This window comes from Papaver somniferum, chromosome 6 (assembly GCF_003573695.1).
Source record: "Papaver somniferum cultivar HN1 chromosome 6, ASM357369v1, whole genome shotgun sequence".
NCBI lineage: Eukaryota > Viridiplantae > Streptophyta > Magnoliopsida > Ranunculales > Papaveraceae > Papaver > Papaver somniferum.
Genome location: NC_039363.1, coordinates 30,169,024 through 30,192,454, shown reverse-complemented (window position 1 = coordinate 30,192,454; position 23,431 = coordinate 30,169,024). Strand labels below are relative to the sequence as shown.

The following is a 23,431-nucleotide window of genomic DNA, read 5'->3' as shown; positions in this document are numbered from 1 at the left end:
CCTAACTGCGCACCAAATACAACCAATCCACGGATCATTGCCACTTTTTGCCAATCTCGAGCTCATCTCTATGAATCTTGCTTTACAAGCCTATCTCCGATTGGATCATGATTCTACGACCATATTTACCCGATTGAGTTTTACTCCTTTAAAAGCTCATCATATCTTCAACCATTGCATACATACCAAACACGTGTCCAGCTTCACAGAGACTTTAACAGATGACTCACCAATCTTCTTCTGCACCACTTCAGCAACCTCAACGGGCTTTGACAACAATGTCCATTTTACGAGCTTTAACATAATTGTCAAGATAGTCTTTTATCTATTTCTTAATCAAGCATGTAGTTTCGACTTCATGACAGTCAAACCACAACACAAACGGACTCGGATAGAACTGTGACCATCGTCGAAGAATTCACTGATACCCTTGTAACAATACATAATATCACACATTCTCTCTTGTGCATATCCCTTTTCCAATCTTGCTCCAACCGTACACCAACATTCGAAATCTGATAATCCGTCCTCACACAAAGACTCAATCACACCCATCCATAATCTGAAACCTTCGGTAACTTCCCCAAGCTCCAAGAAATTCAAGACGTTGTTGTTTTTATAACTTGACGGAAACTATATCGTTGCTGAACAAAATTTCTCAATAGAAATTTCTACCTTCATCTCTACAGGCTCTGTCACTATTGAAATCAATTTCAATAACTATAGCAGATGAGCAAACCCCCAAATATTATCATTGCTATAATGTTTCTCTCTCCAACATAAAGTATCACACTGATCATCGGGAAATCAAATAGCCAATGAATAATAAAAGGTTGATGGAAAAACACGCCGAAATTATAGCCCACCCGAATTCATGCATCGTGTTTTCTCCAAGTAGTATGCGCTAGCTCCCGTAGCCACACCACCATGCACATTGTAGTATTGTATCTTTATTCTTTAAAATCTTGAAGTGTCCAAGTGATACTTTTTTAATTCCTCACAATGGGTCTTTACCAAAATAAGAACGTATCCGCAACATGCCGAAATTGTAGCCCACTCGAATTCATGCACCGTGTTTTCTCCAAGTAGTATGCGCTATCTCCCGTAGACACACCACCATACACATTGTAGTATTGTATCTTTATTCTTTAAACTCTTGAAGTGTCCAAGCGATACCTTTTTAATTACTTACAGTGTGCCTTTACCAAAATAGACCAACCTGTTCTCACAACGGTCTTGCACTTCAACTAGCTCCAATCGACTTCAAATGGTGTATAACAAAAAAAACTCTTCGATTGAACATCGACAGGAATCAAAAGATCACAAACTATCTAGCTTCTCCATCGGAAACATTACGAGAGAAACTCCAGAAAACATTGTTCAACCCGACATAATGTCAAACTTCAACACAGATAAACGAACCCTAACAAACTGTGTCGATAAACTGATGCTTATAAAATAATAAGAATCCATAGCTCCACCAAAAAAATATCACATCTCATCCAATGATCCATGTCCTGCAACTTATTTGTAGCCACATGCTTCAAATACTAAGACTGAAAATCAAACTCTTCACTTCTGGAACATATCAAACCCTGTCCAACGGACAATATTTCCAAAACGAAACCTACTACGAGATTTCCCCAAATCCTTATTACAACAAACAACTAAGGCAGAACGCGTATGAATCCATGTTCACATTCTTCAACTTCAGTTTAAATACAAGCAGCAATATAATACAATTGATGACGATTGATAACCAAATTATTGTTTTCTTGGTTTGGAAAAATAATGAGACTTTGACATGCTTATATTCCGTCTTTACTTCCACAAACATACAAATCAATATTTGTATCCCAACTACAATATTCTTGCCTTCTTGTGTCTTGCCAAGCAAACACCGATTAATTGAAAATCAATCTACGCAGGTCGTTCAAACAGTTCCAAGAATAGTACTATCTATAGAGAATAAATAAACTTACTTGAAGCCATGCATAGGATTTACGCTCCAATAAGTATCAGTGTGAAATCTCCAATGTAGAGCACCATAAACATCAAAACAACAATTATTGACCATATCGAATGTAGATCACCTGATATAATCCCATTCCTTTCGAAGTACACTTCACTTTGCTTTGTTCCCAAAACTGATGAAATCAAATCTCATATTAACTTGAAAACATCAAACTCTGCATCTTCGGAAGCTGTAACATCAGATCCTCACATACTTGATGAAAGCAAATCCTTCGTCTTCAAATTTTTTTGCCAATCCAGAAAACTCAATACTTCTCTCTTCAAACCTTCTATCCAACCGAAAGCTCTGATACCAATTGTTGGGGAAATTGGTATCTAACCTGGCTCTGATACCAATTGTTGGGGTTCAGAGCCATCTACGTGCTAATCTTGCGGAAACATATTAGCTAACAAGAAACACTTGATCTCTCGGATTTCTCCATGAACCTTACTATGATCTAGGATAAGAAGAAGAGAAAGAAAACTACATAGATGCAAGCCAAAAACAAATAAACAAGAAGTAACGTACTCACGGATTTAACGTGGTTCAAAAATATACACAATGTGTGTAATATTGTCTACATCCACCAAACAGCTACGACCTCTTTATTCATTATAGAATCACCACTGAGAATTACACAACTGATTGACTAAATCAATCCATCGACTCACCACAAAGTGACCGAACATAAGAACTCTCACAAGCACCTTATAAGATCCAAAGTAGCATCTTCACCCATACGAGATAATGTTTACCACATTATCTACCACAATGAGACGATCTTCTCTGCACACCCTGATATAAATTATCATGGACGCCTTCAGCTCAACACCAATAATCTAATCCAGCACCACCAAGATGATCTTCTCATTAACAAGATGTCTTACTAACATCTCCATACGAATACTCCATAACGACATATCTTCCAACATCGATAAGTATCCCATAAACATCATAATGATGCACTCCTTCCACCATTAGGTCTCTCACATAACCACCTCAATAGGTGGGATGAATCCCTCACATCTCTACGAGACTTACATTGAGGATTGCATGACTAAAACACTTAGCCTAGACCTCCTTATATAGGAGTCACAAACTTGGTTCCCAGGTATTAGCCTACTTGGTTTAGGAAACCAACTCATACTAGGAAACCATGGTCCATTAGGCAACCCATATTATATATGGAAGTTGACCCAATTTAAGAGAATCACTGATTCCTTACACTAACTAGTTTTAATACTCACTTACATATTCTCTAGCTAATTTGCTTACTCTCCATACTTAGCTTACACTTGCTAAACTTATTGTTTTCTTACTTCTTATGTTTCTACAAATGAAACTAGAAGCCTATTTATACTTAAACTTCAAGTATCTCTCTTGGCAAGTTTCAAGCATTTGGGAGAAAAAAAACAAACACATGGAGTAAGTGATCAAACACTTGTTAGCATCATGCAAACACATGGTGGCAAGAAACAAGACAGATGTTTCACCATGGCTTGGTTAGTTGGAGAAGGATTTTTCCTCTGACAAAGTCAAGCATATGACTTTAGTCATCCACCCAAGATGGACTTTGGGCATGCACACACACAATGGGTGCCCATATTTCCAACAGATTCCAACTGTAAAGATGATACAAATGACTCAATTGTTAAGCCAATAGTTAATGAACCTGCAATTTCATTACATATACTTATGGGATTACCATAAACTAAGAAGATACGCATTACTAGTTTTCTTAAAGGATGTTCCATTACAGTTCTTATTGATTCAGTTTCAACTAATAATTTTCTCCATCCTTCTATACCTAAGAAGTATGATTACGCTATTCAGTCGACTGATGTACCTTTAAGTGTTATGATTGGTGAAGGGGGATTCTTAAAAACACACGGCTCATGTTTGAATGTTACTATCAATTTACAAGGGTTTTTTTTCCGCTGAATTTTATATTTTAGGCATTAGTGGTTGTGATGCAGTAGTGGGCATACAATGTTTGCGTAATTTGGCACAATTTCTTGGGATTTTTCTTAGTTAAGTATGAGGTTCAAGTCAGGAGAACAATATGTGCCATTAATTTGGGATAATTCGCCAACAACTATGATGTTGGATAGTGCCCCTGTGCAATATTTTCCATGTCAGGAACATTACCGGTATTCTTTTGCCAATGATTTCATGTACTGCCTCAGTACCTATAGATCCGTCAGTCATACCTCATAAAATTAGATATTTAATCTCGAGATTCTCATATATTTTTGCATTACCTATTTCGCTACCTCATAAGCGTTTCCATGGTCACCATATACCTATAACGTCGGGCTCTTCTCCTGTTAACGTACGACCATATAGTTATCCACATTTCCAAAAGGATGAAATAGAGAAGATAGTTATTGAACTCCAGCAAGCGGGATTGATTCTACCAAGCTCCAGTTCATATTTATCCCCTATTAACATGATTCGTATAAAAGATGGTGCTTGGCGCATGTGTGTGGATTATCGTGCCCTTAATAAGATGATGATAAAAGATCGTTTTCTCATTCCAATAGTAGACGAGTTATTAGATGAAATACATGGTTCCAATTTTTAAGATAAGTTTGATGTACTTCCCGGTTATCACCAAATCAGTATTTATGAGCCAGATATTCAATCGACCGTGTTTCATACTCATGATAATCATTATGAGTTATTGGTAATGTCGTTTGGTCATTTGAGTTCCAGAAACTTTTCAAAGCTTGATGAATGACATTTTTGGGCTTACCTACTACGGTTTGTACTTGATTTTTTAATGATATTTTGATCTAAAGTAGTTTTAGGGGTGATTATATGCAACATTTATCTTTGTTTTTTGATATTTTACGTTCTAACTATTTTTTTTGTGAAAGAGTCTAAATGCACTTTTGCTAAAACGTCTGTCATTTATCTTGGGCATAACATTTTATCTCAAGGGGTATCCGTTGAGAGTGATAAGATTTAAAGGTCTGTCATCTATCTTGGGCATAACATTTTATCTCAAGGGGTATCCGTTGAGAGTGACAAGATTAACAATATAGTACAGTGGCATATTCCTAGTTCGACTAAGAGTCTTCACGGGTTTTTAGGTTTAGTTGGATATTATCAAAATTTTGTTAAAGATGATTTAAGAAACTATAACATGATTTAACTACAGCCCTCGTTTTGGTACTTCTTGATTTTCCAAAGGAAGTTTTTTTTGGAGTGTGTTGCTTCCATAAATGGTTTGGGAGTTATCTTGATGCAATCAGGTAAACCAAATTTCCTATTTTAGTAAGCCTCTAACTCAAAAACGGTGATCTTATTTGCTCGGTCGACATTCCAAAAACTATACGGATCTTTGTATTCTTAAGTATTTCCTAGATCAGAAATATTGTCCATGGGACAACAAAAATAGTTGTCTAAATTATTAGGCTACATTTACGATATTTATTTTTTCATGGAAAGGAAAATGCTGCCACTGATGCCCTATTTCGTGTTTCGGATTTTAGTTTTTTCTCTCTTACTGCTCCAATATTTTGGATATTATTGAAATTGTTCAAGAGTGTCGTATTGATACTTTGAACAACCTTATTGCTGCTCTTATTATTAATCCAGACTACAGAAAGAATTACTCTTATAGTAGGTGGTATACTTCATCACAAAGTTCATGTTGATGTTGTTTCATCTTCTCCTTGGTGTGGCAATCTTTTACATGAATTTCATAGTACTCTCAGAGCTAGTCACTCGGGTTTCCTTCGCACCTAAAAACGTCTATAGCAAAATTTCTATTTGCAAGGGATGGAAACTTCAGTTAATACCTTTATTGTTCATTGTGAATCGTGATGTATGTCGACGTAATAAATGTGAAGTGATCTCTTATCTGAGCCTTCTCCAACCTTTTCCTACTCGCGACGATGTTTGGCTTGGTATTTCTATGGATTGCCTTTATCCCAATGTCGAAATTAATATTACTGGTTGTTTACCGACTCTTCAAATAAGCGCATTTCAGTGGCCTAGCTCATTTATACAAGGCATCTATGTTTGCTGATATATTTGTGCATGATATTGATCGTCTTCATGGAATGACACCAGAAAACAACTTTATCGAATACTCTTACATCCTAGCTTTCAGCCCGACGAGTAACCAAGTTGAGTATGAAGCATTACTATAAGGATTCCTAGCTGCAAAAAGTCTAAATCTCGAAGAATTTATCTTCTATACTGACTCTCAGCTAACTTCAAAACAATTGAGATGACAGTTTGAAGCGAGAGATATCACAGTGATGTAGTACAAAGACCTAGTAAACAAGCTACTTGAGAGATTTGATAAAGTCAGCATCAGGCAGGTAGTCAAGAACAAAGTAAGGCACGCAGATGCAATTCCTTTACTGGGATTTGAAATACCCTAAGCCTGCAAAAATAATTATTGTTGGAGTTGTAGAAAGACCAGCAATCTGTGAGCCCGAGAATGTCAAAAATAAAATCCAGAGCTCGAATCTAACAGAATCAAAGATAGAGGGATCATGGATGATAGATATCTTCAAATATCTGAAACACATAATACTTCCATCTGATCCACTAGGATCTCGAAGGACACGACAACTCGGTCTGCAAGATATCAGCTCGTGGGGGACGACATATACAGGAAAACCTACTTGGATCCTCTGCTGAAATGTGTGATAAAAATACGAGGGAAACTGATAATGTATAAAATACATTTGGGAGATTGGGGCAATTATGCTGGCAGACGATCTCTAACTGATAAAAAAAGGTCCAAGGGTACTTCTGGCCAAAGATGGATGACACAATAAGGCTGATAAAGCTGAAATGCGACAAGTGTTAGAGGTAACCTAGATCTTAACTTTCAGTCAAAAATATTCATAAGCTCTCAGCTCGAAATAAATACCATCTTATCGAAGAAAAAAAAGACAGAGAGAAGTCAAAAACTAATGGGAAAAATATCGTTTGGTCCTTTTTTAGGTGCGCCCATTTCATTTTATTCCTTTGGTCAAACGCCTTTACTGTTTGGTCCATAATTATTTAAAAATATTAAATGGACAAAAGTACCCTTCCGTGTTAATTTCTACTAATTTTTTGTAGAAGTTCATTCGTCAAAATGAACTCCTATTAATTTTTACTTATTTTTTCAGATATCACCTATATAAACCAGAGTTCATTCCATAAAATGAACTCCACATAAAAACCTAAAAAACCAGAGTTCATTCCAGAAATGAACTCCATATAAAAACCTAAAAAAACCAGAGTTCATTCCATAAATGAACTCCATATAAAAACCTAAAAAAAACAGAGTTCATTCCAGAATGAACTCTATATAAAAACCTAAAAAAAACAGAGTTCATTCCAGAAATGAACTCCTGATAAAAATCCATATAAACCAGACTTCATTTCAGAAAATGAACTCCTGATAAAAAAACATATAAATCAGAGTTCATTCCAGAAATGAACTCCTGATAAAAATCTATACAAACCAGAGTCCATTCGTCAGAATGAACTGCTGATAAAAACCTACATAAACCAGAGTTCATTCCAGAAATGAACTCCTGATAAAAATAGAGTTCATTCGTAAAAATGAACTGCAGCATCATCAACTTCATCTTCTTCTTCGTCTTCAATAGCAACAGCAAAACATCATCGTCTTCAACAGCAGCAGAAATTCATCTTTAACACGAGCAGCAAACATCAGTAACAAAGATCTTCAACAGCAAAATAAAGATCTTCAACATCAAAATCAAAATCATCGTCATCTTTATCATCGTCAATAACAAGATCTTTATCATCAAAATCAAGATCTTCATCATCTTCATTCATTTGCATCATCATCTTCTAAAGAAAACAGAGTCCATACAGATTATAAGAAAAGCATGAGTTCATTGCATATATTTTGCTTTTGCTTAACAAAATTCTATACAATTGATATATATTCCATTATGTGTGTATGTATGGATGGATATGTGTGTGATTCAATTGTTTCCGGTTAAGAAAAACTGGTTTGATATCTTTATTTATTGTTTGGTATCAATGGTTTTAGACTTAACGAAATTTCGGTGCAATTGCGGTGCTTTAATGTCTATGTTTATTTCGATTGCTTATGGTTAAGAAAAATAATTGCGAAATTCAATTTATTTGGTTTGTATGTATTGTTTATGGCTTAACAAAATACGGGATCATTTGTTTAGTCCAATTCGATTCCAGATAAGAGAAACTAAGTTAATTCTGATCTTAGTTAGGCTTACCAAAAGTAAAGGATTCGGTTGTTCAAGTCTAATCGAATGCCTTGACAAGAAATATTAGTTAACTAACCTAGTATTTGTCTTGTCTAAAGTGAAAGGTCTAAGTTATTTTCAGAATAATTAGTACATGGTGAGAAAAATAAAGTTAATTCTGATCTTTATTTTGGTCTTATCGAAACAAGCGATTGTACTTGTGCAATCGGTTTAGCAAGGGAACAAAGTTTTAGTTAATCAATTTGTTAAACTATTAGGGAAAATTGCTTCGGGCAATTGTTTCCTTGATAACATATTAAAACCAAATTACTTGCAGTTTCGGTTTTGATATTGGTTATCTAAAGTGGCATGTAAAACCTTCGTTCTTAACTCTTATAGGTTGTACAATTCTTTTAGATTGTAAAATCTTTTCGGTTTTTGGTATTTTCTCGTACCTTTGCCATTTTGTGACAAAAAGGGGGAGAAATATATGGAGTAAACAAGTGGTTTGTAATCAAGTGGTTTGTAATCACTTAGGAAAGGAAAATTGTGCTTAAAAGTTATATCTAACGAAAGAGTAAAGCATTGACTAAGGGGGAGAAACATATCATATGATGATTGTAGTGATTTGGACTACAATGGGAAATAACAACGATGTGCGGATTGAAAATCTACTTATCCCACTTTTAGGGGGAGTATTATATTTGTTATTTAAATGTCCTCAACGACATTTTTGGATTGAATATATGTAGGGTATTGTGTCGTTGAAACTTGAAATCAAGCGTATGTATAATGAATTTTTGTAATTTGTTTATCCATATGATTGTAAGAGTTTTGTCACTAAAATTGACAAAGTGGGAGATTGTTAGAGCATAGCTCGGTTGAACCCGCCAAGCGTTGGTATGTCAAGTTTACTTGTCATAATTTAGTGACTCAAAACTCAATTAAAGAGTCGCTTGATTATGTACTAGAGACAACTTCGTGTAGGTTAGGCTAGAAAGATTATGATAATGAGACATACAAGTATTACTAGAAGACTTGAAGGATTTGAAGAAGTAACAATCTACATCGACGATATCATCCTTCCTCTTGAGGTTAGTAATATTTTGACTTGAACTGTTTCATTCCCAACGTATGTTTTAAGTCGTGCTATATTGAAAACAGAACTGCGAAGCTATGAATGATTATACTCTAGTAGACATAGTGTTAAGGAATAACAATACGAAGTATAACGCTTATCTTTTGAACTTCGTATATAAGACATCGACATAATCATATGGATGCTATTGTGATTATGTGTATGGGTATGGGTGAAGATTTCGTCCTAGGAAAAAATGTTTACATTCGTTTAAAGGAAGTACATTCATGAACTTGTTTTGTGAATCGAAAAGGAAATCGCGAGGTTTCTTGGTATTATTATTCATTGCATATATTTGGATTACCTATGTGTGAGTTAGTAGAACCGATCATAACTTGTTATGTATCTTGGTAAAACTAATCACTTATGAATTGGTATGACTTTTATTAGTGTAAACGATCCTAATTAATCACCTAAGATGGTATGATCGACATTTTTAATTGGTGTGACCGATCCTAGTAATTGGTGTAACCTATCCTAGTAATTGGCGTGACCGATCACAAAAGAATGTGTAATCGATCCTTGTAATTGGTGTACCTGTCCTGGTAATTGGTGTAATCGATCCTGGTAACTGGTGTGACCGATCACAAGTAATACCATGAGAATATGGTAATCTGTCCTGGTAATTGATGTAACCAATTTGGTAACTGATGTAACCGGTCCCAGTACCATATTAAGGTAGAACCGATCATTGTGTTTGGTAGAACCGTAAACCCATGATTAGTATGTTGATTTGATCAATCACATAGTCTTTGGTGTGATTTGAAGATTTGAAGACGAAGAAGATTTCTGATTTGGGTTCATAATCTTTGGTGTGCACAAAACTTGATCGGTTGGGATCCAAATATAATCGACATATCCTTAATAGATTTGATTGATTAGTTGCGTAGATCGGCATCAGTATTTAGCATCTTGATAGATCCTATTATTGATTGCATAATCTAAACTCTGCTACTTTGGTAGTTGTTGGATAGATTGATCTAAACCCGACAAAGGAGTTTATTGGACTAAACAGAAGAGCCTTTGTCTAACTCATATCACTGAGATAAAATAGAGTTGTTACTGAACAGATTTGTTGTTCCTTTACTGTTTGGAATACGAACCAAAGGAATTATTCCAGTGCGTGCACTTATTAAATGTCGGAAGCGCGGGGATAATGAAGAAACTAGGTAAACTATAGGTTTAGTTGCTTGGTCTCAACTATACGAAGTTGGTGTGATTTTGTATAGCGGCTTAATTCTAAGAGTATTCAATTCTGGAGTAGGTCCTGGGGTTTTTCTGCTGCGGTTTCCTCGTTAACAAAATCTTGTTGTGTCATTTACTTTTGTTTTCCACAATTATAATTGTTGTTATTATAATTTAAAGTAAATTACACAAACGTTAACTCCGTATTACTTGATAATGATCCTATAGAGTTTGGTTAAGTCCGAACCTATTATCAAGTAATCACACTTTTATTTTTATATTGTCTCAATTTCGTATCCATAAACGATCACACAAAGTGTGAATACCGATTCGTTGTATTGTCTCGACTCAGTCCATAAACAATCACTTTCGGTAAGAGGACTTATAGGTGGAAAAGTTTAAGATTGTGGTACATTTGCGTACTCTCGTCTTTTCAAATAGATATATTGAGAATGCCAATCTCACGCAACTAATCAATCGAATAAATATGATTCTAGTTGGATCCCATTCGATCAAGGTTTGTGCACACAATTCACAAGATACGAAAACCAATAAGAAATCTTCTTCGACTTCAAATCTTTTTTAATCTTCAATAACCGCATGACACCACTTGAATCTATTGTGATCAATCACGCACAGAACGGAGTCTGTTAACAATGAATTATCACAAGATGTGTTCAGATCTACAAACAGTTCTAAAGATCTCGTCGATACTTCGGTCTAGTTTGAGTGAATCTAATATCAGAAGAGAAGATTCTCAAGAATAAACAAACTAGGGGTAATCAAAGTTTCACCAACCGTTAGTCAATCAAATCAATCGAAAACTAATAACACTGCAATTACCTAGTTTCCTACCAACGGTACTCGCAGAGATTCTTGATCCCACAGAAGTCTTTAAACGAGCGGTCGTAAGAGATTTCACCTAATTAGGATACTTTTCTCTCCGAATAGACGACGCCACCAGAAACAACAAGAAAATGAAGTTTGCCTGACTCTTAGGATGGTTTGCTTGAAATGCAAACTTAAGTATTTATAGACCAAGGATATTTGGACACCAAGGAATTTCCAAAACCTAAAATATTCTCAAGATCTGTAATCAATGGAAAAATTCGGTTTTCATAATTCCAATAAATGCTTGTGCAATATTTCTGAAATCTCTCAATAGAAAATATCCAATTAGTAAATGCACATTACTAATTTTTATTCTCTAGAGATATGAATTTAATTGCTGGTAATTAAAGCATATAAAACCAAAAACCTTGATTAAAAGATTCTCAATCCTTGAGTACTAAGGAATATCTTTGAACAATAAATGATAAATCCTTATTTCATATTTACATGGATTTGTATTCTTGGAATCGGTTATACCACACTTCCAAAAAAGTTTAGAATTGGTTCACCTGTATTTCAAGACTACTATGTGATTGATCAAATACCAAATCACATACATGGGTTTAATTGGTTCTACCAATCACTAGGATCGGTTATACCTAATTATGGAAATACTTGTGATCGGTCACACCAGTTACTAGGATCCGTTCCATATACACATGATATTACTTGTGATCGGTCACACCAGTTACCAGGACCGGTTACACCAATTATAAGGATCGATTACACATACTCATGATCTGTCACACCAATTACTAGGATCGGTTACACCAGTTAGTAGGATCGGTCACACCAATTACAAGGACCGATACTAGTGATATGTGTCATTCTCCCTTAGTCAATACTTCCATCTCACAATGAAAACCACTCCCCCTTACATAACGATCCGTAAACCATATATGTATTTAGTGTGAACTAGCAAATAATTCTCCCCCTTTTTGCCAATATAAATTGGCAAAGGTACGAAAATTGCGAGATCATAACGAAATTCTCAAAGAGATAATTCATTACTACAATAGAACATATAACTTTGTTACGATGATTTCACATAGTCGAAACTTAGTGTATTCATCAAGGAGTTTATAAAAATACAAGATAACTTATACAATATTCCACAGCCGCACTCCCCACAAATATTTGGCAATTAAGCAAAAGTTCAATTAAGAACTTTCCCCCATAAAATGTCAACCCAAAAGAGCAACAAGAGCGACCTTACTTTTAACAAGAAAAGAAGGATTTATTTGGACATTAACAAATTACATGAAACATGAATTTGTATCCAAAAAACTCAAATAAGTTAACCACAAGAAGCCCTTATATATTAATTTAGTTAGAAATGCTCAACATAAGAAAACTTACGGATCCATACAGTACTTTCACATTGAAGTGAATCAGGGAAAGATCAATACTGCGCAATACTCAAAAGTTCATTCTATCTTTTATCAATATTTGCGCAAAGACGTAATAGACTTAACTTTTGACATACATGAGATAATCATAGTTCACGGATGTAGACACACATCAAGAATATAAAACACAGTTTGGCTAAATTTATCTGTGTAAGTGGTGGTCCAGATTTGTCCTCATAAGAGACAAATCTACGGTTAACAGGTGATGTTTAGGCATGATCTAGAGTCGGTCACACGCGTGGCCTAGGTGATGTTTCCGCTCCCACTTTTGATAGCCTAAATTGGGAATGAAAGGTAGAGAGAGAACTAAGAGGCGAAACTGTTCTTCTTCCAAAACACTTTAGAAATTCAGGAAAATGGAAAACGATCAGAGACTTCCGGCCAATATGATTTCCCAGACTTATTTAATAGTTTTGAAATCGGATAATTTCAGGTATGAAGTTTGATATAAGTTTTGGGTTTTCCTTTTTGTTAGCGTATTTCTTTCAATTCTTACTTTTTTTTATTGTGTTAGTAGTTTTGTAAATATATCAGCTGCAAGTTCTTATTGTTTATCGTTCGTTTGATATTACAGTACGTGGAAGTAATGGAACATTTAGAAAAGTATAACCACTGGGAGTTGCAAGGTGATAGAAAGGGAGTCTGCCGAAAGACAATATATGATAAAGGTAATGGATTTCAACACTATAACTGTGGTAACCAACGATGGAATTCATTGGGTTAGAGTCTCACGAATTAGAGATTTTGGTACGACTGATCTGTTCTCAAAGTTGGTTAGTCGGAACATTTCTATTTTGTTCACCTATGAATGATTTGGTCATACTTTTGGATTGTTTAGACTGAAATTGGTGGATAATAGCTACGACAAAGGTAGTAAAAGGGATAGGTTGGTGTATTTCCTGTTAGAGACGCTGCAAAAGGGATTGATTGGTTTCGATTGGTTCAGTATTATCTCAAGGTATTATTCTGTTTTTCATTTGATGTTCACCAACCTCAATAACTTTACAACTAAAATGTTTGATATCGTGACTGAATGAAAACAAATATATGATTAAAGGTGTTGCAACTGTTTTTTGAAAAGAAGCACCAACCTCTTTTGGCAACTTCAGATACTCATAAGCTAGACGGGAAGAATCAACCTGAATACAATGACATACTAGGAATGATCATAACTAGATTCATATGTGGTTTATAGCTCTTTTTATGATATTTGTCTTTTGTTTGAAATGTGATGATAATTGAGATGATCCATCACTGGATGTTAAGTCAATCACGAAGTGTCTTACAATTGTATTTTTAAAGGTATGGCATGAGAGATCTTAGTTTTTTAGTGTTGGCCTTGAATTTGTGTGTTTGCGACGCATCATAACATTTGCCTATTTTGTCAACAACAACAAAAAAGATGGCATTAGTGTAATGAGGGTGTTTTATTATTGGAACTTATTCGTGGATTTGGCCCATTTGGGTTTTCGCTTATTGGCATGACAGTTTTGATAACTGAAACTTGCATCAGTTGAGAGTGTTTGCATTTGCGACCGATGCTGGCGACGCTTGACGCACAACCGTGAGATCTGAAAGAATTAATTTTTGGTATTAATTAGATCCCCTTTACATTATGCATACTAAGATGCCAGATTTTACAAAAAATCTTTAGTTCTGGAATTTTAATCCATGTCCTTTTCTAACAATTTAGCCTTAATCCTCACAAGTTATGTAGTCTCAAGGTGTTATCTTCTTGTTGCAGCCATATGGATTTGTTGATGGTAAATCCGAGAGGAAACTTACTTGAAAGGGTTAGATAGCGGTATCGAAGGCATGCGAGTGGCAGACTAGGCTAGATATGTCAAAAATCAATTCTATTGGTCTATTTTATGAATTCTCATACAGAGAGAAAACAACTTTGCTGGATAAGTATACCGTTTTACCATTATGTGAGTGGCAGACCATGTTTGGCTAACTTAGGTTATATAAAAAGTGGTTTAAATGATTTGTTTTTGTAGAAGATAAATCTATGGCTGTGGTTGACTCCTTGAAACACATTTTACACCCGTATTTTTCCTGACTAGCATTATAATTTCTTAGACCCTTCATTTCGATGATCAAGATGAATGTGTTTCCTTTAATTGAGTCTTTGGGTGTTCTTCCCTGCTAAACAGATCTCTCACTTCCCCTAGGAATTTCTAGATTACATTTCTTCCATTTCAATTTTCTCTCGATATCTCTTTGGCATATTACTATCCGAGTTCCTTCAAATCAGAGACAACATTTGTTTGATTCCTTTAAGTCATTCCACTTTTGTGATTTCATTTAGGTTTTTTTTAGTATAAGGTGGTGGTTCTAATTATTTTAGTTAGGGAAGCAAGTGTCACTTATGAAGGAATCAAATTCAGCCTTTTCTGTTTCTCTGGATTCGTCATAGACCCAAAATATGTGTAAGTAATCCTTCTTTATCTTCTTTCTCTCTTTACTGATCTTTATTACGATAGATTTTAAAATTATAAGACTGATATTTGGGTTAGATTTTTGGAGAATTCATAGTGTCTGTAACCTTACTTGAGTGGATTGAATTATATTGCTCATAACTAATTCACTGACTGTTTCAAAGGATAATCTTGGTCATCCAAGAATCTAGCTTCTTTGTCATGGAACTTTTTTTTTCTCTTCTTGAGTGTATGTCGTACTATGTATAGAGTTATACACATTAACTTTGTTTGGGAAGCATTGAGTACTCTTATTTATGTGCATCGGGTTTTTTCGTCCAACTACACAGTTGGCAGCTTGATTTATATGGACTCATCCTATTACCTAATTTTGTTTTCTTTGTTATGGAGCTCATGCATATAACCAAAGAATGATAGCTGCTGATATGCTTTTGGATTAATACCATTTTTCTTAAGGAAACCTATCACCGGTTTATGACAGCAGTGGCAGGAACTTTAAAATGAAATTATTTTTTTGTTGGTGGAACATTGAAATGAATTGATTTTATGTAATCGTGTACTTAGTTATTGAAGGCGGGCATAAAAATCACTGCTTCAGAGATGAATGCAAGAACTTAAAGGAATTGTAAATCATGTCGGTGGAAGGTAAGGAAACTTAATACCAAACTTTTTTCTGTTTCTTCACTGTTTTTATTGTTTATCGGCACTCGCCAGGTTTTATTTCACGTTTTCGTCTTTGAGTTTACTAGCTTTTATATATCTAAATAGGATACGTGGTCAATTTTACTTCACCTTGGCATGCATGACGAGTGAAGAAGATATTACTAAAAAAAACAAAAACTGGCCTACTTAAATGTTTCATGGATTTTCTAAAGGTCTATAGTTCTGATTTGCTGGGCAGATAAAGCAAGAATAAGGTTAAGACCGATATGTCTAAGGATTCCAAATAAAAATTTGATCAATAATTTCTGGGTATGGTTCTAATTTTCTTAGAGTCCTTTTGAGTCGGCGTAGAACCTCTCTTTGAAATCCTTGTGGGTTAAAACGTTCTTTTATCCAGTAAGTTTAGACATCAAAATGGCCATGGCCTTCATAAGCATATATATGGATCCTCTTATGGAATCATAATTTTCAACTTATCTTGGATATGAGGTTTTCTTGAGTTTATTTTTGTGTACACTGGTAAACCAGGAACAGTTGCAACACGACTGTTTTAATGTTCAATAAAATTATTCAAGTTGCCCAACTTTGGGTTTCCATTTATCAGGACTTTTGGGTTTGGATATGTGAGATTTTTTACCCATTTCTCCTTTTGATTTGTTTGGAGTTTAAATTACAACAATGGTTGAATTTTAGAGGTGATTCTATTTTTTAATTTTTGGATTATGAAAATTAAGCTATTGCAGAGACTTCCAATTTTTAAATTCATAAAAGCATTAGTGATGAAGTTCTTCTGGAAGCTAATATGGTAAGCTAATTCAGATTCATAGTGTTGCAAGCTCATGTCGATCTGACACGTTTACCTTTTTATGTTGCAGTGTGAAGCGTATGTCGTTTCATGTAGCCATTGGTGAGGTACTGCTATATGTTTGCATCGAATCTTCCGGTTTCCCATATATTTGGCTCCCATGGAATAGGACCATCTGTATAGACGTCGCAGGCTTGTAGCACAAAGAAAGAAAGTCTAACAAAAGAAAGGACATGTGCTTCATGTTGGAACAATCTACGGTTTACCATACATAGAGAGAGATAGGAATGCAATCACTTAAGGCCCTTTTGAAGTTCAACTGTATGAAGTAGTTCTTGGTTACATTGTAGTTTATACATGCCTGACAACATTCTGGTTAATTAACTGTGTACCATTGATCTAATACAAGCGTTTTATTGAATTACGAAGATCTAATTTTTCTACTTATTTAAGTGTTCATTATACTTTGCAGTGCCAAATTGCAGTCGGATCCTATACGATTAAACAAGAAGTCTGAGAGTGGTTGGAAGGTAAATTACAAACTATTTTTGTTATGATTGCTAAAGGAGGTTACCGAAATTACCAGGGATGCCGTTTCATATGAGACAAAGGAATTACATCCTGACCGTCAAATTACTCAAATGTACTCCTGTTAATCCTGATAACCCCCTTTAGCAATCATGATTTTATCGTTTATCATATCACTATATCAAATAGTGATGGTATAAATACTAATTGAATGAAATTCAAGAGAGGAGTGAACTCTAGGTATCAAATAGTGATGGTAAAGAAGTACAAAGTAATGCTGAGAGCCTCAGAGTCGGTTAAAAAAGAAAGGAAGTTTGAGAATATATTTTATTATATAACAATCATCAAATATATCGTGCATTCAAATGCCGTAACTTTAAAAACAAGATGCTGATTAACACTGTCATATGTTGCCGGCTCGCTACTGTTTTTAATGCTAGAGGAAAACCAATCTCACCAGTTCATTTTTTTTCTTTCAAATCTCAGTCCAATCAAAAGGGAATTCTTTTATTTTGTTTGGTAAATTACTCTTGTGAATGATTACATTATACAAACATCCAATCTCATGCCGTTACGGCACGTGTTAAGCCCTAATATCCCATAAAATATCATTGTAATATATAAAACTAATAAAGATTAATACTGCAAAATCATCTTCTAGATGACTTACAATTTAAATAAATAAATCTAAAGCATTGCAAAATGAAAATTGTTGGCAATAGCTATGTGTAATCACAATATTTGCTATTCCAAACCCTAGTTACCCTTCTTAAACACAAGAATAAATTCTCATAAGAAGTTTCCTAGACATTAAAATTCTTGAAAATTCTTTATCGTCCCCATCTCCTTGTCGTCAACAGACATTAGAACATAAGGCTCATGAAGAAATGAGTCAATTCCAACAAACCTTCTTGACTGATGCCGAACCAGGGCCTTCTGAATTTCAAGAGATCTTAAAACAATAGCCTTTGTTTGTTGCATCTCCATCCTTGTTTCTTTCAACTCTTCAAGAACACCAGAGAACTTCTGAAGATTTGAGGGGTTAGCCCTTGGTTTCTTCATATTCTTCCTTTTTCTCTTCAAAGTTGTAGAGGAATGTGATTTACCTTTTTCCTTTATGATTGATGGCTTAACAATCATATTAACATCTTTTCCATCAGAAGATATGATGCTTGGAGTCTCCATTCAAAAATGGGATTGTGAGAGAAATTACACAAAACTAGGTCCACAAGAAATCTTTTGATAGAAAGAGTTTTCGGAGAAGGAAAAAAATAATGTAGGGTTACGGAACCTATATACTAAGTAAGTAGGATTCACGTATGCAAAACTCTCAACCCTAAAAAGGGTAGAATTGTCGATTTTAACCCTGTTTTACTAAACCAATAGGGTAAACCTTTTCAATACCAAGAAAAGATCAATAGAATTCCAAAAAGAAAACAAAAAACAAAAATAGAAAAAAAATCCTTTTTCCTTCATGATTGATGGCTTACCAATCATATTAACATCTTTTCCATCAGAAGATATGATGCTTGGAGTCTCCATTCAAAAATGGGATTGTGAGAGAAATTACACAAAACTAGGTCCACAAGCAATCTTTTGATAAAAAGAGTTTCAGAGAAGGAAAAAAATAATGTAGAGTTACGGAACCTATATACTAAGTAAGTAGGATTCACGTACGCAAAACTCTCAACCCTTAAAAGGGTAGAATTGTCGATTTTAACCCTGTTTTACTAAACCAACAGGGTAAACCTTTTCAATACCAAGAAAAGATCAACAAAATTCCAAAAATAAAACAAAAAACAAAAATATAAAAAAATTCTTTCTTAAAACCCGATTATGCATGACTCTTGTCTCTTTGAATTCGGGCATATGAGACAAGATGCACTTTCAACACAATTAGACTGTGTTGGGGTGAACAATAATCTGTTCACCATGTGATTATTGTATGGAATTCTCAGTTCCCTTTTTCATAGAATGTTTAGACCTAGTTCTTTTTTGTAGAGGTCTAATTTTTTCTTTAGAAATAAACTTATTCGGAGATGAGTTAAGTTTACATACCTCAGATGGATTCGACTTCAGAACAAGTTTAAGTTTCTTTGCTAATAGACTTGCTCTCCGTTGAAGTTTGTCAACATATCTTATTTTATGTTTGTACTTGAAACAATTTGAGAGTTCATGACCCTTAAAAAGTACAATAGCCGAGCATGTTTATGTTTATGTTGACATATCTTATTTTATGTTCATACTTGAACATGTCAATGTGGAGGACGGTTCAGGTACCATAGCCGAGCATGCTGCTAAACAAATTGAAGTACCTGAAACATGTGAAATAGAATTTTCAGTAGATAGAGTAAAATCCATTTTATCCTCCAAAGTGGTCGAAAAGGTTTCTCCAGGAAGAATATCAAGATTGATGTACATATTGCTAGAATTATAAAAATTAATAGTTTCGCCAAGGAATACAACATTTTATTTTTCATCTTCATTTGAATCATAGTAATCAAACATTTCATCAAGATTTGCAGCAAGACCTTTGTTACCAGTGTATTTTCTACGATTTGGACACTCATTAGCAAAATGACCAAAACCTTTACACTTGAAGCACCGTGGCATATCTTCATCATCAGTGTCCCTGTTTTTAGGAGGGGAACGATCATGAGGTTTAACTGATGATTTGGGTTTATCTCTAGTGAACTGTTTACTTCTCTTTAAAAGAAGATCTCTAAACTGTCTTGTGATCAGAGAGACTGAATTGTCAAGATCCTCATCTGAAGAATCAGTCTCAATAGGATCATCCACAAAGTTGCCAACACTTTTACTTTTATCAAGTAATTTAGTGTTCTTTTGTGCTTTGAAAGCAATATCCTTTTCGGACTTGGATGTATGCTCATGATCAAAGATCTTTAGCTTCCCAACAAGAGAATTTCTGGAAAGAGTATCAAGGTTATTTCCTTCAACGATGGCATATTTCTTAGAATCGTATCTAGCAGGCAGAGACTTGAGAATTTTCATCACAATGTCCTTTTCAGGAATAGTCTTACTCAATGCAAAAGAAGCATCAACAATTTCAGACACTTTGTGATTAAACTCCTCAAATGAATCTTCATCAGCCATACGAAGGTTTTCCCAGTCAGAATTTAGGTTTTGAAGCCTAGCTTCCTTTTCAGAGGTATTCCCTTCAAATACGGTTTCCAAGATATCCCAAGCATCTTTAGGCCGAGTGAACATAGTCTCATGGTGCTGAAGATCTGGGGTAATGGCATGTATGATAGCACTCAATCCATCAGAATTTTGCTTTGCAGCAAGAATCTCAACAGGCTCATACTTACCAATATCCTTTGGAACAGTTACGTCGTTTACTGTAACCATAAGTGGATTATAGCCATTAACAACACTAACCCATGATTGAAAATCACACGCTTGGAGAAAGGCACGCATTAATTTTCCACCATAAGTAGTTCGAGCCATGGAAGACTGGCGGTACGTTTATAGAGATAGAATTTTTGTCCATAGATTCAGATTGCTACAAACACAGATTTATGAGGTCTTTAACGTGTTTGCCTGCTCTTATACCAATTGAAAAAGCGGGGTATAACAACCACACCCAATAATTCGTTCAGCAATATGTATGGACAAACTCTAATATAATTCCGAGGGCACCAACTTAAAGCGAGCTCAATCAAGAAATATACCAAAGAGTTATATCTCAATACAATCTGCAATCTAAAGATAGAAATATGTGATCCCGGTTGATATGATAAATAACTTGGAAGGTACCTAAGACCAATGCCTAAGTTTCAATCAATTTATATCAACAACTAAAGGTCGGACTTACTAATTGATTGATCTACGCACAACCTGTGATATTTCAATTATATAAACAAATATAATGCGGGAAAGACATAACACAGAAACCAGAAGTTTTGTTAACGAGGAAACCGCAAATGCAGAAAAACTCCGGGACCTAGTCTAAATTTGAAAACCACACTGTATTAAGCTGCTACAGATACTAGCCTACTACAAGTTAACTTTGGACTGGAATGTAGTTGAGCAGTAACCCAGTCTCACACCGATTAAGGTACAGTCGCGTTCCTTACATATCTGAATCCCAGCAGGAATCAACGCACTTGATTGCTTTAGCTGATCTCACCCACAACTAAGAGTTGCTACGAACCAAAGTCGAAAACTCATAAACAAATATGTCTCCCACAGATAAGTCTATTTTGATAGATAAATATGTCTCCCATAGAAGTACCTATGAAGTTTTTGTTCCGTCTTTTAATAAATCAAGGTGAACAGGTACCAATTGATAATCCGGTCTTATATTCCCGAAGAACAGCCTAGAAATATCAATCACCTAACAATAACTTAACTATATAGTAGTAGAAGAAGTTATTGTGGAATCAAAAAGAATGGGACGACGAGATTTGTGATTACTTTTTATATCTTACCTACCGGAGATAAATCTCTATTAAATCTTAGAGAAGATAGTACTCAATATGATAGAACAAGTAAGATCAGATCACACAACTACGGAGAAAATAGTTGGATCTGGCTTCACGAATCCCAAATGAAGTCTTCAAGTCGTTAACCTATAATGGTTTTGGAAAAACCTAGTGTTAGAGCATAGCTCGGTTGAACCCACCAAGCGTTGGTATGTCAAGTTTGGTTGTCATATTTTAGTGAATCAAAACTCATGTTAAGAGTCACTTTGATTATGTACTAGAGTCAACTTAGTATAGGTTAGCTTGAAATTATTAGGATATGAGACATTACAAGTATTGCGAAGAATTGAAGATATGAAGAAGCAAGGAGATACAACGATAACAATCATCCTTCCACTTGAGGTTAGTGATATTTGACTTGAACTGTTTCATTCCCTAACGTATCTTTCAAGTCGTGCATATTGAAAACAAAACTGCAAAGCATATTTGAACTCTAGATAGACATAATATTAAGGAATACAATACGAGGTTTATTGCTTAACCATTAAACTTTGTAGATAAGACATCGCCATAATCATTTGAATGCTATTGTGATTATGTATGGGTATGAGGTGAGGATTTCATCCTAGGGAACAATGTTTTACATGTGTTCTAATGAAGTAAGTTCATAAACTTATTTGTGAACCGAAAAGGAAATTGCCATGTGTTATTGGTTTTGTTATTCATTGATTATCTTATGAACAATCTGTTTGTGTTCTTGGTATAACCGCTCACAACCTGTTTGTGTTCTTGGTAGAACTATTCACAAAGGCCTGACTTATGTATTGGTATGACTTTTATTAGTGAAACCGATCTTAAGTAATCACCTGGGATGGTATGATCGGGTTTGTGATTTTATGTCTAACCAAAACTTGGAAAAGAGGAACCGATCCTAGTAAGAGGTGAAGTACATCACAAAGGGGAACCGATCCTTGTATGAGGTGCAACAGGTTTACAGCAGAATGGGGAAACGATCCTATGGACATGTGCAACACTTTTTTGGGAAAAGGGGAACCGATCCTATGGACATGTGCAACACATTCAAGTTAGATGCCATATATATATGGGGAACCGATCCTAGTACCTAGTCAACCGAATTTTGGAAAGCTAGTGTGACTTTGCACAATACTCACATGGAGGTAGAACCGAAACTTGTTTTGGTAGAACCGCTAAACCCATGATTTGCGATTGAATGTTATTTGATCAATCACATAGTTCTTGAAAGTTATATGAACCAATTCTAAACTTGCTTGGAAGTGTGGAAAATCGGTTTCAAGGTTGTAAGTATTAAAGAGAACTTACAACGTTAGGATGTCGACATACTTTGAACACGTGCTGTGAAAGTTTATTATTTAATTGTTCCAAGTTATTCCTTAATAGCTTAGGGAATAGAATCTCAGGATCGAAACATAAATAAGTTAAAAATCTTTTAATTAAGGTTATTAATTTCATTTTGTAGGGAAATAAGAATTAGTAATGTGCATTTACTAATTAGAGATTTCGATCATTATTTTTGGTCAGAGCATTTCTAAGAATTATGGAAACCGAATTTGTGATTTAATGTATATCTTGAGAATATTTTCGGTTTTGAAAATTCCTTGGTGTCCAAACTTCCTAGTCTATAAATACTTGAAGTTTGCATTTCTAGCAAACTAATCCTT

General features: G+C 34.9%; 1 long non-coding RNA gene across 5 annotated transcripts; it reads left to right on the top strand.

The window, feature by feature from the left end:
* The first annotated feature begins 13,121 nt into the window (after positions 1–13,121).
* LOC113287235 lies at positions 13,122–17,205 on the top strand. 5 transcript variants are annotated; one of them, XR_003329879.1, is made up of 5 exons: positions 13,122–13,282; positions 13,424–13,517; positions 13,688–13,807; positions 14,363–15,935; positions 16,829–17,205. It is a non-coding gene; the product is annotated as an uncharacterized LOC113287235 (long non-coding RNA). The 5 variants fall into 5 exon arrangements; XR_003329877.1 differs by having other exon boundaries at positions 13,688–14,439; positions 14,594–15,935; XR_003329878.1 differs by having other exon boundaries at positions 13,688–15,281; positions 15,855–15,935.
* Positions 17,206–23,431: the final 6,226 nt, after the last annotated feature.